The sequence below is a fragment of the Poecile atricapillus genome, chromosome 1 (genome assembly GCF_030490865.1).
Source record: "Poecile atricapillus isolate bPoeAtr1 chromosome 1, bPoeAtr1.hap1, whole genome shotgun sequence".
NCBI classification, from domain to species: Eukaryota; Metazoa; Chordata; class Aves; order Passeriformes; family Paridae; genus Poecile; species Poecile atricapillus.
In genome coordinates this window covers 18,015,034-18,032,441 of record NC_081249.1, presented here as the reverse complement: position 1 = coordinate 18,032,441, position 17,408 = coordinate 18,015,034, and positions in this window count along the sequence as shown.

Genomic DNA, 17,408 nt, shown 5'->3' with positions numbered 1-17,408 from the left:
GTTAAAGGTGTAAACACTGGTTTTGGTAATTTGCTGAGATCACTGGCATGGGGGCAGAGCTGATGAGGGACAGATTTCTTTGGGTTTCCAGAAGGAGAACGGGAGGTCTGAAAGTACAGAAGCAGGGCTGGGTCCATTACCAGCAGTTATCCTGTAGTGCTGTTTATGAAGCCTGATAAGCTGTAAAATTTTGGGCAGTAACTTTATGAGACTATTAACCTTTGGTATCTAAAATGTGAACTTGAGCTAAGTGTTTAAATGCCTTTGATGATCAATGGAGGAAACAGGCATAACTGGGTCAGGATTAAAAGTGTGCACTGCAAATGTCCAAGGACTGTTGGATAAATCCCTCTTACTGCTATTTTCACCCAGAGTCCATCCTTGGTTAGTAAGTAAAAGCCGACCCTGGCTGTGAATAACTAGATTTATTTTATAAAGACGTCAGAGAATGAATGCTGTGTTCCCTGGACTTTTGGTGTAGCTGTAGTACATGATTAGTCATATGACCAACTTTGAGCGATCAGTCAAGCATTTAAAAGAACAGTTTATGGAAAATGAGATGCTCTGATAAAGAATACCCTCAGGATAGAGAGTTGACATAAACTGAACAAGCAGCCCTGCTCAGTCTCACCAAGCTTTGCCAATCCCATTTAACCCCAGAGGGTTGTTAAACGTGGGATCAGGAGGGCTGTGGCTAGGGATTGTTAACCAAAGCTGATTCAAGGTGAAGGGTGGTGTCAAAACCAGGAATCCAGAGCACAGTAACAAGATTATGTTAGAGAGACAGAGACAGATATACTTCAGCCCTTCTTTCACTGCCTTGTCAAATGTAAACATGGGACTGAAATTTTTCTTAGTTTCTCAGCTCTTCACTCTCTGCTATTGCTCACCCCAGCTTTGCTTCCCTGTCTTTTTTCACTGGCTTCTTTCTGTGGTACATAAAGATCACAGAGGGGCAGAACAGATGGAAATCTTCTCAGCTTTTCTGGTCTGCTCAGTCCTTCTGTGCTTTATAAACACATTCAATAAGGCTTCCTGAGGGACCTGGCACAGACCACCCATCAAAGCCAGGTTTCTGTGTATGTTCAGACAGACCCTGCCACCTTGCCCCACCCAAATCCTGCACTAGGTTGGGTGTCTCCCTTTGAGCTGCCTGCTCCCTGGGACAGGCAGAGTGTAGAGTAAGCACAGGGTGCTGTTTGTGTAAGTCCCACTCTCCTTTAGTCCCTGCTGCTAGACACAGGCCTGGGCAGTAGTCACAGGAGTCATTTCTAAGGCACCTTCATTTGAGGCTGTCCCAGTTAGTGCAGACACCTTTGGTACAACTGCCAAAATTCAGCAGACAAGGAGAAAATACACTGACTGCCTTAAATGTCATGGGACACAAACCTGTAGGGTGATTTTTCATTTAATCTTTATTTTGTCTTTTTTATTACCCTCACTGGACCTGGTGGAAAATACAGGTATTCTGCTCAATTTAAAACCAGGCCACTGGTTTTTAGTCTATAGACACAAGAGTTGGAATATATGCCTTTACATTCTTAATAAATCTAAACCCTTTTGCATTCAAGGAAAGTGTTCTTGTTGACTTTTTTTGAAAAATGAAGTTGCAAAAAACATGCAGATGTTGGAACCAGAATATAGGAATATAAATACTTTTCCCAGAAAGATTATTTTGGTATTTTTTTCCTTTTCTTAAATTTGTTTTGAAAAAATAGATAGTGTTTTATTGGTATTTATTAAGTCTAAATGAGGCTCTTTACATAAAATGAAGTTTCATGGAGCTCAAGTGAAGCTCTTTCCCTTTTGTGAGACTTAGCCTACTAGATGTCAGCTTCAGGCAAGTTCCTATTCCTCTTGGATTTTTTGCTGCTTTTTCTATACCTCCTCTTTAAACAATTTGTCCTTTTCATACTCCTCCTGGTCTTTTATAACCTGTAATTTAAAAGAGTATTTTGTCTATTTCGTACGCTGGTCATTAAAAACACCTAAATATTTACCTCAAATATGTGTTTTGGATCCCAAAACTGAATACAGTTAATAAATCTGTTGACAATTTCCATGTTTCACCTCTTCCTGGGATAGCTTTACTTTGGCTATCATCTCCCTCATCCAGGTTTATATGACACTTAGTCTGCTAGATCTGAACCAGTGTGGTATCTTCAGCATCAACATCGGAACAAATTCCTCTCTGCACAGTTTCTAAGTGCTTCCTCCTTTTCTCTTTCCTTCTTTGTGTTGTTTCACAGCTCTTTTCTACTCCTGACTCGGAAACCGACTACCTCGTAATTCATCCATGGCAAAAAGGAGAAAGAGAATGGATTAGCTCAGCTGGTTGAAGTTTGATTCCTCTAAGTTGCAGGGGGAAAAGCAGTGATGGTTTTGTCTGAAATGGTAGTTTCATGTTAAAAACTGTCCCTTGTCAGTTGAAGGGGAGTTCATCTGACAACAGCCCTCTGTATCTGTGCTTCTTGTCCAACCCTCTGTAGTAAAAGGAGAAAATGAGCAGTTCTACTAATCCTGAAGGAAATATCTAAAACAGGTGATGAAGGCCCCCAAGTTTAACTTGAGTTAAAGTCTGGAGTTATGTGATATCACCTCAGCAGTCTTAAACTGTCGTATAGAAAGGTTGCATTCTAGAGGAGATTTTTAAAATAGTAACTTCAACAGCATCTCAGCAGATGCAAATTTCACCCTGTTGCTCAGTGTTTGAATTTCTCTTGGGCTAGACAAGCAGTTTCATTTTGCCTAAGGTAAATCTCTCTGTGTAGCTCTGGTGCCTGCTAGTTCAGTGCTGTAATGACACCTAGAAGATGCTGATGATTTTCCTCTCAGCACACAGAGTTCATTTCCTTCACCCTCTGTCTGAACTTTGTCCAGACTGAATCAGAGTGCTGTCCACTCTGTTTTTACCATCTATGGTTCCTAGGAAAGTGGTATTTTGAGGCAAAGTTCATCCAAAATGTGACATTCAGAAGTTTTTATGGTAATTGTCAAAACCACTATGGAGCTGTTCCCTAGAGGACTCAGCCTAAATGCTCATGTTATATTGGAGCTTTTCAGACAAGTGCTTCTCATGCATAGTGCTGCTTGCTGGAGAGGACATCAGAGAGAGAAGAAAGGAAAAGGCTAAACATAATTCTGTCTGGGTGGAATGTGAAGGAGCTCCACTGATTTTATATGTTTTAAACAGAGTTCAGCTGAATACTGCTGGCAGAAATGTGTTTCTCAGAATGGTGGAATAAAATCAAGGTGAACTCTTATTCCTCTGGCTGAAGGGTCAGTAGGTAATTACCTGGTACTGATGGCAGAGAAAAGAAAATACAGATGAGTATGGATTATCCTTTTGCATTAAAATTTGAGGTTGAGTGTTTTGCACTTGCCCTTTCTATTATGTGGAATTCCCTATAATTAACCTGTTCTCAAAAACAAAAAAAGTTTATTTTTTTTACTAAAGTAGCACCTGTATTCCTGGCAAAGTCTGAAGCCAGCAAGAAATATATTTTCCAGCTCAGCCACCATCTTGTTGAAGAAGCATGGAGGAATGGATCTGAAGAGAGGTTAAGTAGGGATACAATATGTTTGTAAAGCACTTGATAGGTGTCTAAATGTTAGTAGCAGATTGCTGCACGGCCTGTAGCTTAGGTGGCTTTCCTATTTTTCTGCCTGCCGCTTTCTGCCAACAAGAGGGCATCTTGTCTCTGCTCAGGGAGCAACTGAACAGGCTCTCGCCTCCAGATGCTTTTTTCTGCCTTGAGTGTTGAGACTGGAAAAGTAGAAAACTTTTGTGCCTTTTGGACAGTAGAGCTCAGCTCTTGCCAGCAGCTCATGAGATGCATTACCTGACAGGTACCTACAGTGATCTTCTCTAGAGGAGCAGGGGAAGTTGATTAACCTTAAGCTGACCAGAAGAGAAGAGTTTTCTCAGATTCTGCAAGTGTCTGTATTGCTCCTGGCTCTGTCTGTGCACAGCTGTAAACATCTCTTTTTCAAAAGGGCTGCTGTAGTTCAGAGATTGGAAATTCACATTTCAGTGTGGACCCAGACATGGACCGACAAATTCTGAGGTCTGTTTTACTTTACCCTGTCCCTGTGTCCCTCTTGACTATGATCCTGTCCAGCTTGGATGCACCAAAGACCTTTGTGACTGCTTCTCTCTCAAACACCCATGGAAAGCTCATAGCAAGCTTCACGGTTGACACACTGTGAACCCTGAAGGCTTATCCTACTGTTTTTTGGGCAGGACTTTGGAACCAGAGTTTGTACGTTTGTCCAGACTGGCATATATCTGGTAAGCTCCAGACACATCTTGAGTACACATGCTGGATGACTGTGTTCTGTAAGGACAGCAAAGCTAAAACTTGCAGTTGACATCAGACACCTCTGAGTGTAATGTGTGAGCTGCCAGAGCTTAAATTCTCACGTCCTGAAACACAGGCTCAGTGTGCATGCACAGACCGTCTACAGGGTAGAACAGCCACATCCCCAAAGCTTTTGATTTGTTTCATATGCTCTGCAAAGGGCTTATTTATAATTTCTTAGCAAATGTTTGCAGCACCTAGCTGTGAAGGAATACTGGCAGCACAAAGATCGTGGGTAGACACAGCACACTGTGCCAGATGAGCTGTCAGAGCTGAGCAGGCTTTCTCAGGCATGAGCCCTTCTCAGCTACCAGTGTTTATTAGCCAGAACACAGGGACTCCTGGATTAGGATGCAGATTCCAGCACAAATAATCTGTGCATTTGTCCAAAACAAATATTTAGTTAAAGGAGTGTGAAAATAACTAATTAGAGCTGGGACTGTTTATTTTAGCTCATGCCCATCGCTAGTATAATGAGGACTGATGTTACTCAAGTATCTAAATTCCTCTGAGTTTTTGCTTCCTTTTAAAAAGCCTTTCTATATATTTATTTTTGGTGCTTTTGTTATCAAATATTGTTTGCCAGCTCTAGGTAAAAAAACTCTCTTTAAAGATTATCTGTTTACAAAATCACATATTGAGATTTCTGCATTCTTATCAGGAGGAGAAGGGTACTGTGTATTTGCTCTACTTTATCAGCAGAATCATAAACCAGCAGCTATTATTAAAGCTGAACAAATACACTGGCAGTGCTGTGGTGTCTTTCAGGCCAAAATCAGACTTTAAAGTATTCAGCTGTTGATTTTATTGCTGAGACCTCAGCTGAATAGAAATCTTTATGAAAATTTCTGTATAGAGAACTCTAGACTCAAGTTCACTGACACTCAGTGACAGAATCCTCTAATGCCTCTAACTTTACAGAGACAGTCAGCAAACATTGCCTATCATCTCAGGAAATTGAGTGTGTACCTAATTTCATTGTTAATTACTATCAATAAATTAGGTGGGATATATGGAGGAGGGCCAGAATTCATTTATGTTAATTTTATCATCAACTTTTTCTTATTTTCTCCTGTCATTTAGAGATATCCTATCGCACAGTACACCTTTTTCCATGCAGAAGAGGTAAGGAAAGAATTAGTAAAGTATGATTTCTCTTTAGACAGGTCTTTACCTTCAGGGATGCCACTGGTACCTGATTTTCTGCCCAGGTTAAGGTCTCTCTAATCTTCCTTAAAGACTCCTGTAACAGTAGGTGTCCATTTATCCACTGATCTCTTGGAAAAAGTCCTTTTAGGAATCTCCTTATTCATTCAGACTGTTCAAATAATTGCCTATACTAATAAATGGATTATCTAGATCGTATTTCATTGCATGCTTGTGTCTCACATCCTTAAAAACAAATCTGCTCTGACAGGAGAGAAGTCAGGAGGCTATTTTTAACACATCTGAGCAATGGACTCCCCATGGTACTTAGAGGTTATATTTATTTATTTATCTTTCAAGCAGTCAGTCTGCATGTAAATGTTGAGAACTGGGAGTGCTTCTCCATTTATGTATGGATACATATTCAGGTGATATCTCAGCTTCATATGAAGATGATATTCAAATATATATTCCTTTTTTCTTTTTCTCTGAAGGTTGTTTTGTAAGAGAAGGGCCTTTTTTTCTGTACAAGTGGAATTACCTGCACAATAGTTTCTGAAAGAAGTCTCTAATCTTCCACAGCCATGGAAAAAATATCGGTATTGGATAACAGTGCTTATGATTTTGTATTAGCATGATATATTTCATTCTATTGTAGTAATTGTTATTATTACAAAAAAAATGAAATATTTCTAAAGCCAAGTTGATTATTTTATATTTCTCAGACTAATTCTCCCTCACATAATAATGACATTGAGTTTATCCCAGCTTGTATTCTGTAAAGGGTGTGGAAGTTTAGATCCTCAGGATTTTCTAAAATTCACAGAATAATGTTGTTACTCTCTGCGTAGACCTATATTACTGTTTTTTTGGGTAGAATTGAGAAGCCCCAAATTTAGCCCTAAGTCTAAAACCAGGGCAGTGGTTTTTACCTGGAAGCTTCTGTATATATGCAAATGTACTGGCATGAAATGTAGAACAAAGCATGGAAAGAGATATTTATAACAAAGGATTTGCAAACCTTACAGGCAATAATAGAAACAAATATAGGTAGGAAATGTGTAAGCACGTGTAAGCAGCTGCCCTCCAGCTATACTAGCTGTTGAAAGAATGCAAACAAAATTTAGATATTTAAGTCATGGTTTTTTCTCACCTGTCTTGGATAAATAAGCATTTCATTTGGATGGAAAGAACATCACTTATATTTAGTGTATGCACATTCCTCTAATCTCCTCAGAGCTGGTAAGATTATGAATTTAGCTTTGACACTTTCAAATTTGACTTACTTGACAATCAAACAAAAATATAATTTACCAGTTTCCCACAGAGTGAGAAAAATATGCAGAACCATATAATTGTTTTAATCAGATAACATCAAGATATTATAATGTAAAATATGTTTTCTAACTATAACTTAATGGAATGGTAGTTTGCATATTCTACATAGTTAAGCCAAGTGAATCACACAAAGCAAATATGATTTTAATCATATCTGAAACAATATGCTATAACTCAGAAAGTAATGGAAAATTGAAATTATTCTAATTATATGTTTTTTAAATTTTTTTTTTAATTGACATATTCCTTTGTCTGTTGGTTTTAGTCTATTTTTTATTTATTTTTATTTTCTAGTTTTAAATATTTTTTTTAATGTAAATTTTGACCAGTGCTCGCTGAAAAAAATTCCCTGCTCTGCTCTTAACTAGTAGAAAGAATTGCTGTGAAAGTCACACGAGAAACATTCAGTAATTTTCTTTGTAATCTTTTGTCATTGGAGGAATCTAAAGGGTTATTTAAGTCATACAGCAGATGAAAAGGCAGTAATGATTTGGATTTTAAGTATCTGTTTTAGTACTTGCAGATATCCAGCTGAAAAACTGCCGCCTCCCACCGTGGAAGCCCTAGGCTCAGAGTTTCTGACTTCAGAACCTTTGGAAATCTGTGGAGGTCTTTGGGCTTCCAGGCTTCCCAGTCTTTGGTGGAAGATTCCTGGTCTGCCTGTATTTCCACAAGAATAATTTCCTGTATCTGTCTCATTTGAGAGTGAGAAAAAATAGATTTTTAAAATTCTGATTTGATTTCTCCACATGATAGCAGTTCAGCAGGAAGTTTCAAAATGTCTAAGTTATGTTCTTGTAAAGAGCTGGAGAAGGGAGCTGCAAATGTTGGCTGTTACTGGTATCTGAACTATAGAGTTGCCACACCTAAAGTTTTTCTTGGTTTCAGTTGCTTATTTTAGGCTGTTGAGAGATGTAAGGAGTTATCAGTGGGCAGGTGAAGTGGTGAGCTGTGTGATTCATCAGCGCAGGAGGTTCCAGAAGAGACCTCTCTGGGTGTGAGGGCAGGCAGTCTGGCTCTGCTCGCTGCTCGTGTCTGCCAGCAGGCAGCTTGTTCAAAGCCAGGAAATGCAGAACCTCTTTTGTTTTACTCAGAGCACTCATCATCTCACTGTTTCAAGATAATAGAATCCCAGCAGCAGCAAATTTGGCTGAGGCAACCAGAAGTCTACAGTAACTTTTCCTGAGGACTCCTGGAGGCTGAGCAAGCTGACAGATGAACAAATATGATTTCTATCTTCCATCAATGTAAGATCAGGCCACAGTTTAAACTTTGTTTTTGGAAATAAGCAGTTAACAGAAAATTACAGTGGCTTTAGGGAGATCTCTGATGCTGCAATATCATATTCTTCTAACAGTATTATAAAGAAACTAAGGAAATCTGAATTAGCTGAAACTACTGCAAAGTGAAAGCAGAACTGTAGAGCATGCCACATCAAGAGAAAGCTCGATCATTGTCACTCACTGTCATACCAGGGGACTGTGCAGAGTAAAGTACTTCAATGGAGTGAGGCTATTCAGTATTTTCATGAATGACTTCAATGAAAAATAAGAGTGTACCTTGCAGGTACAGAAATCACAATGAAGGATAGAATTAGAAATTCCAACTACCTTAATAAACTAGGGAAGAGTCTCACAAAACACATGAGGAAGTTGAGTGTACAAATCCTTCTAAAACTGAAAGAAATTTTTTGTTCCATGATTTGGTAGGAATAAATGTAAGAAAGAGCAAGATATTGGACTGAATAAAAGCAAGATGGAGGAAACAGATGTAGAAAATCACCTTGTTATCTAGTGATGTATGTACTGAATGTGAGCCAGCAATGCTCTGCAACAAGATGCACATTGTAGTGAGACATACAAAGCATACGGCCTGAGACACTAAAAATTGCAGAAAGCATAGAGTTCAAAATATTTACAAATTAAAATTTTTATAAAGTGTCCGAGATAGTAAAACCCAACTTATTTTAGTGCACATTAGCTCAGCGCAATCAGGAGTCCCTGTCATCTCAGGGTAGTCATACATGGGCGTAGGGAGAACTGTAGCAACTTCATAGCTGTACAGGTTTTAACCTGCAATGAAATGACCATGAAAGACCCCAACCTCACTTTCTGTGTAGGGAAACCTCTGCACAATCAGCATTACAGCAAAGGCCAGACAAGTCTGTGGATTTACCAATGGCAGATGTAGCAAATCATTGCAAGTACAACCTGCACAGATGCAGTGCAGCTTTCCTAAGTGTTTCACTGAAGCTTTGGAGGTTCCAGTACTTGGAGCATATTTGACAGAGTATTTTGAGAGAAATGCAAACTGTGTGCACACAACACTTGTGAATATTTGAAAAGAAAGGTCACCATTTATTCTTTACATTACCCTGTTGTCTTCAAGGTTCGAGTCTGGTTTTGTCTGGCAGAGAGGAAAGGATGGACATACTCCAGAGGAGGTTCACATTAAATATTAAAAAAACCCTCATCACTAAAATGGGTGGTCAAACACTGAATACCCAGGGAAGTGGTGGTGTCCTTTGAAGTTTAACAAAATGTAGATGTGGTGCTTAGGGACATGGTTTAGTTGTGGACTTGGCCATGCTCTGTTAACAGCTGGACTGATCTTAGAGGTTTCTTCCAAACTCAGTGACCCGATGATTCTCTGACTTTCTGCTGATTGTTCCCTCATTCCTTTCAGAGCCTCTTTGAAAGCATCAGTGGGTTTTCCCACAGTAATAGAAAGATTAAATTCTCTCTGTTTTTATTCCATACTCTATTGTAACGTTTTGTGTGTGCCAGCCTGTTCAAAATCTTGTGTTTGGTTATTCAAACACAAGGAGTCTGGGGAATAAGAGGATTATTATCAGAAAGATTACACTATGCTTACCTTCCTTCTTTATTTTTTTCTTGAATGTGTTAAGACATAATTCTATAAGCATGCTTTTTGCATTTACCTTCATATGAAAATGTGGAATGTTTTAGATTAATTATGTACTAATTTTATAAAGACATCATTTTTCATATTATGAGAAATTATTTAAAAGAAGTGGAAAAATATGTAAATCACTAAGCAGAAAGCATGGAAAACAACAAAAATTGTTAACAAACCAGCAACCTTTGGTCCATCCAGATTTTATTTCCAACAGTTAGACAAAACAGCAAAGTAAAGATAACAAGGGCATTATCTTAAGCTACTGCTGTTCTTCCAGTGTTATTGAGACACCAGGTGTTCACTTCATGATAAAATAGAGATTCCTGCATTTTATTTCTGTTGTAGGTTTGTCGCAGAAGTTTTTATGTCTTCCTCGGTTTATAATTCAATGAAGTATTCTTCTGTATAATTCAATCAAGAATTCTTCTGAGGTTCTGACTATTTGAACTCACAGAATACTACCTAAAGAGGTTAATGAATGAATGCCCATAGATACTCCACCCTTTTAAAAAGATAAATTTCCTGTTCCAGATGATTATGCCTGTCTCCCAGTATAGTTTCTGCATACTGCTTGCTGAAACATCACAATAGATTAATGTTCACATTATCAGTATTTCACTATTCATTTCCACAGTTAGTGCTTTTATTCTAATTGATCCTTCTGAAATAAAAGTGCAGGCAGGACATTCCTACCCTGTGTATGCATACTATGACTGGAGTTTTTGCTGTTTTCTCAAAATGAAATTATTTGTTCCAGTGGGTTTGCGCTTTAGACCAGTTATACACATCTGTACATTGCAGATCTTGCTGCTTCAAAGAAGCAATTCTGAATATTGTAAAAAATATTCTATTATGTTTTTAAGCCTTATTATCTGTATCTCTTTCATGTTGCTAAAACCAGATTATTTTTGGATGCAGTATAAGCAATTTATTTTTTTTTTCTTTGAGACCTAAGCTTGAAAACACTAGAAAATGCAATGAAAATGTTTCTAAATTTGTAACAAAAAAAAAGTCCTATACTTCTGTTGAATTGTTGTTTGATTTTAAACCCTTATTTAGTATCTCTGCCAGGACATGTATACTAGAAGTCAACGATAATTCCCAAAGGAAAGTTGATTTCCCGAGGTTGTCACAAACATTTATATTTATGAAGGGAAAAGTGCAGAGACAAAAGTTTTCCACAGACCAAAAATGAAATCCATACATTTAAAACTTTTGTCATCCTGTTTCATGTAAAAGGAGGATTAAGAATATATTTTTTGTAAAATTGCCTATGAGGATTTTATTCTTGTGAAAGCAAAGGCATTGTTGAGGTTGAATCAGCATCCTATGCTGGTTAAGTGTAGATGTAATATTACATGAGTCATTCAAGATGAATTGCTGTGGTTTGAAAGAGGAACTCTTGGTTGTTATGGTAAAGAAACTGTACTTGTGTCCATCATATTTTGAAAGTAATTGCTTACTTTATGTAGCTATTAATGCTAATTGCATTCCAGGAGCTAATGTGACAGTCTATTCGTTATCCATGAAGGTATGAAGTGGAAAGTTCAATATGTCAGCTGATAGCATTTTCCTGAAGTATTTGACAATTCCTGACTTGTCTTCATAATTCTGAAGGTGGCTTAGATAACATTTTATTTCTTAGTATTTTGGCCTAACCTTTGGTGGCTGAAGCCTTTTTGAGTGTTATCTGATGAAGAGCAGATAGAACATTTTCACAGAAAGCTTGCATTATTCAACTTTTTATTATATTTGATTGTCAGTAAATTTTATTTAGTTTTGTTCTATATTTCATAGAACTGACAGCTCTCAAGTGCTGTAGGTAAAGATCCAGAATTTGTGGATCTTTTCCCAAAGCTGAAAATAAAGTTCCATAAAAGGATCAGGCAGGTTCTATGATTTTCCTAAGACCAGAAAGGCTTTTATGTAGACAAATGCTTAGTGTGCAAAGGCTTAAGATGACTGATGTTTGCCACAAACCTTGTACATTCTGTGGAATGAAATAGCAGTTCCTCTTTCTCCCTCCTCTCCAAGGCTAACTTGCTAAGTATGCATGCATATATGGTTTAAAGTTCCTCACAGCCTGTGTTAGCAGGACTGATTTGGAGATTGGTTTTTCTTAGCACATGAGAATGTTTATTGGCCTGAACTCCAGAGGCTGAGTGCTCTGAACATAACTCAGGCAGAGGGCACCTCGACATAGGGTAAATATGCTAGACACAGGAGAGAGATACAGGAACATAATGTTGATCATGCCAGTGTGAATAATATCTGTGACTCTACAAAGTAATCCTAGGGAATAATCAGTATGTCAAAAAGCTAGGGAAGTCAATGAAAGGGAATGGAATCCAAGTGAACTGCATTTTCCAGTTCTCTAAATATGAGAGATATTCAAATTCTTAATAAGGAGATTAAAAGCCTTTTGGGAAATAAACATCACTCTGAAGCTTGGATACATTCCTTCTTATCAACCAATGTGATTATTGATAGTGAAATTTCAAAGCCTACTGATGACAGAGGTACATGACTGCACTCCAGATCATCTGAAACAATGGAAAAAAAGAATACATGATTGAAGAACAAAGTTCCACAAAGATGCTATTTGCATCTGCAGAATTTTTTATTTTTCATATTTATTCAATGGAATATGTGCATATTTATACATATTTATATAAAACCTCCTCATTCTAAAATACTTATTTTTTTAAAAAGCTTGTCATTAATAACACATTTTTGACCTCATAGGTTTAAATAACCATAGTAATGAAGTTCAGCTAGAAAAAAAAAGCCATGTAATTTATTTGATCTAAACCAAAGTAAGTGGCCTAAGACCACAGTATTTGCTGCAACACATGCCATTATCATTCCCATGTTAACAGGCAGTCAATCCATTAAGGTGTGAATCAGTGGCTTCACTTCTGCAACTGTACAAACATTTCTTTTGACTGAAAAACCAATTCTTTATGGAACTGGTTATTTGCTTTGGTGCACATATGAAGTTTTTTATCTTCCCCCAAAAATCTAATAGCAGCACATTTCATTGTCTGGGAAAGATAATCCTGCTCTCTTTGCAGCCTTCCATGCTGTCCAGCAAGTATGATGGGAAATGTCAGTGTCAGGAAGGAACTTTTACTTGTGTTATACACCCTTTAAAGCATGATATCTTCTCAAAAGTACCTTTCATAGACCAAGTCTAAGCAGGCTGACAAAAAACAAGGTAAAGCAGAACTTAATCTTACAATGCAGACACTTCAAGTGCTCCTGAAACATGCCTTGTGTTAAAGAATGCATGGAAAACTTCACATTAACTCCCTGAAATCAAGAAGAATCTGGCAGCTTTTGAAATATCTGTACCAAAATCAAAGCTGGCATGTTGGTGCTCTTAGTCATGAATGGTGAACTGTGAAAATGCTTAGTAGAAGGATCACACTGTATCTTACCAATTAAAAAGTAAAAGCTCCAGAAGCCAAGGATTTGCTGTGTAGAGCTAAGGGATTTGCCATGGTTTGGTGTACTGCAAAGGGAGTTGATGTGCAGTGCCTCTTATTTAGATGGGAAACTGTTCCCACAAGCATGTTATGAGAACTATTGAAGAAAGGATTGCACATCCAGCTGCTACTGCTTTTTTAGGTATTAGTTTGTCATGCATAATTTCCTATTATTTCATGTCATGACATATTCTATTAAGTTATTTTAGGACATGGGTTGTGACTGCAGCTGGCACCGTATGTCACATTATATCGCATCAAGTGGCAGCATAAGGTAAATGCTTGGTTTGAGCTTCTCATTTTTTCACAAATTGAATAGTTAGAACCATTCAGGTGCATGAAGTGTACAGGATAAGAAATTAACAAGCCACCCTGTGCCTTCTGAAGGGGTAGAAAACTCAAGAGTCCTTGATGGTCCTATGCCCCCAGGGTATATCCCAGCACTGTCACCATATCCCTGTGGAACCCTTGGCTTTGTCTTGGTATGAGTGTAAATCTGCAACTGTCCCAGACTCAAGTCTGTTTTCCTTTTCCTAGGAATCCTCTTGCTTTGGAGAAGGAAAGACAAATGTGTTTTGAGCTTTGGAGACTGCAAACTCTTCGCCTCACTGCTGGACATTACGATACATTTGAATGGGCTCAGCGGTTTGTAGCACCCATGTCTGGACACTTGAGCTTGCTCACCAATGTGGGGCATAAGGAGACAGGCAGCCATCCCTCACCCAGTTCCCAGTGAATTCCCAGGGAAGCGTGAGTGTGTCAACTTGAGCTGATACTCCTTGATACCAGTGTTATATGTGATTTTGCCCAGACTGATTTTAGACTGCAGCAAGCCTTTGGGAAGTGTCTCAGCTCTCAGTGTTTACTAAAGACACCGATCTGAGGAAATGTTGCACCAGAACTGAGGCTGAGGTTTCCGAGCTGTCCATCCATGGTGGAGTCAGAGGTGCTGGCTCGTGCCCTTTCCCCTTCTGCAGCCCTGAAGTGCCAGGCCTGGCTAAAACAGGGACCACCAGACTGCTGTCCTGCCTGATGGGTTTCTCTTCATGCAAAGCACCTGAAGGAGAGATAGCCCCTGAGCAAGTGGTTGGCCTTCTTAATTCTCTGATAAAACATGCACTGGGTTTCAACTGCAGTTAAATTCTTCTAGCAAGACTCCTCAACTGATGGGCTTTTAAGCATATGTCTCTGTACAGATATCTGGAAATCGGGTACCAGGCGTGTAACTGTCCTGGTTTCAGCTGTGGTAGAGTTAATTTCTCCTCAGTGTCTGTTACAGTGCTATGTTTTGGTTTCAGAATGAGAATGGTGTTTGTAACACACTGGGTTTTGGGTTTTGCTAAGTTGTGTTTATCTTAAGTCAAGAACCTTTTTTCCTTGGCTCATTCTCTGCCAGCAAGGAAATGTTCAAAAGAAACTGGAGGGAGCATGGCTGGGACAGGTGACCCAAACTGACTAAAGGGATATTCTACACTGTAGAACATTGTGTTCAGTATATGAAATGGGGGGAGTTACCTGAAGGGCGGATCTGTCTGGGTTTGGGAAGGTTTGGTTTGTCTGGTCTGGCATCGGTCAATGGGCAGTGAGCAATTGTATTGTGCATCACTTGTTTTCCCCTTTTTATTATAGATATTTTTATTTGCCATTGTTACTCTATTTTACTTTATTTTCACTTTATTTTCAATTATTAAACTGTTCTTACCACAACCTACAAGTTTTAATTTGATTCTCATCCCTGTTCCACTGGGGTGGGTTGGAGAGAAGTGGGGAGTGAGTGAGTGGCTATGTGGTGCTTAATTTCCAGCTGGGTTTAAACCACGACAGTCACTGACTTCATCATCCATGCTGTTTGTGAGGTATTTTGCTCACAGATAATGATGTGGATCTGCCAATGGATCCCCAGGCACCAGTAAAATACCTTTTGTTTCTGAGTTGCTACCAGTCACAACTCTCAGCACTGACATTTTGATTCCCTTGTATTTAGGGGCTATGAATAAATGTAGACTAGAAATTAGAAGCAATGGGGGCCTGTAACTGCCTTCCTGAAGAAATTATGGGAGCAAGTTAATTACTTTTTAGATAGAAGAGAGGAGGAAAAGGCCTGGATAGTATGGGTGCCTGCAATGTTTGTGGGGTTTATCACTGTGATCAAAGCATTTCCTTCCATTACTGCATTTTCTGTTTAGAGAAAGAAACAGATGTCCTTCTGTTCCCATATTTTCAGACTGTTAGTGCCTTATGAGTGTCCAGTGAGATTCTGAGTCATTGGATGCTAACCTCCTCCCACCTTTAGCTCTTATCTAAGTGTGCTGATGCTTCATATTTAGATCAATTAATCTGTCCAGTTAGGCTCAGATGCCACTTCCATTTATATTGGCTAAGTCACTCTCAAGAGCTAATGGCCCACTAATGCAGTCCCACAATTCCCCCTGTGAGTCCAGAAAGACAGACAAGTTCCCAAAGCATCCTCAGTGAAAGATCAGAGTGGCTCAGCATAATATAGTATCAAGAATTGCGGGAGATGTCTGAAGGCTTAAAAGATAACATGAATAAGCAGAGTACCAGAGAAGACCCATTAAATGGATTGTGAATTTGTAGTGTGATTAAAATCAGTTGGACAAGGGTAATCCATCTGTGCTGATGCAAGACAACTATTCCTGTGAGTTAATGGTGCATTAAAGAACATGCAGCATTTTTGTCTTCTAAGAACACAGGAACATTTCGTTCAGACTAAAGGGCTGTCTAGTCCTGTACTCTGCCTTTGACTGCAACCAGCAGGCTATGCAGGACAAGGATACAGAGGGGCCCAGGGGTAAAAATGCTGTTTTTTATCATAGGAGCTGTGGACATCTCTGACAAGGAAATATCTCTGGGCAAGCCAACAAGAGCTACAGCTGACTTATAAAAACAAAACAGAGACTTTATTCAAGCTAATGGAAAATGTAGATTTCCATGGGGCTAGGATTTCAAAACAAATTTTTAAGCTTTGAATTTTTCACAGCGGACATGTCTGTTTCTATTAAATCTCTCAGAATCAAAAGCTACTTATTTTTATCCCTCTAGGTTCTGCTCTCCTATTAAGAAAATCACCAGTGTAATGAGTCCAAATGTATATAAAACCAGCCTGTTTTCTTGCAGTCTAAGACTGCAAGTGTCCAGTTAGTGGTGAACCGATGGCATACCTCTGAGACAGGTGTTGAAATGAAGTTTCACGTGTATTCAGTTAAACTTGAAGACAGCAAGTGTTCAATGATGCCTGCATGTACATGAATGCCGAGATGCTGGGGTGTTCTGTGTCTCTGGTGGGCATGGACCATTGTTGTGAGACCAGGAGGAGGTAGTGAGACTAAGAAAATCCCAATCTACTGCAGCAACTAGTATGGAAACAAGGAAGACAGTTCTGTAATCTATCAGGCTCAGCTTCTCCTGTTTCAATTTTTTTTCACAGGGGGTGTCAAGTATGGAAATCCTACCAGGTGTTTCAAGGCACAACTTGTCACAAGACTGAAACCCACTCATTCTGCCTGGCTTTACTGTTTGTTTTTGCCCTGGAAGCTGTGCCAAACCTGCTTCCAGAGAGCCAACTTGCCTGGACAAGTCTCCTACCCTTTTCAGGATTCAGACACTGAATAGTTTCCAGTAACTTCTCTAGCAAAGATTGAGGTGCTTTGTTTAAAGTAAGCGAAGTTATATTCAATGACATCAAGAACTGCTTTTCATGTTTTAATTTTTTTCTGGTTGAACATTTGGAATAAAGTTAGTGCCTTTGGTTTTCTCCTGAAAAGGGTGCTTATGTAGACCACTGAACTCTAGCCCTAGATCAGAGTAAGTCGTCTTTGGCCTAATTTTGCAATGTCTGAGGCACACATTTAAGGTAAAATATGCATCAGTCTTCACATATCAGAATTCTCTGCAGTAGAGTGGTGATGGGATGCATTCCTGGTGCATGGGACATCTTATTCAATGTATGTTAATATTTATGGGCAGGCTGTTGGGCTCTACTGCACTGCACCAGAGGGTAAAACAGACAGTTAAAGCATAAATTACTAGTAAGGATGAAAAATATAAGAGCACATCTAAGAGGCGATATATCTAACTCAGCTGGCAAAAGAAAGAATTCTGTAGCTTTGCAGCACAGCATATGCTGATATGAAGG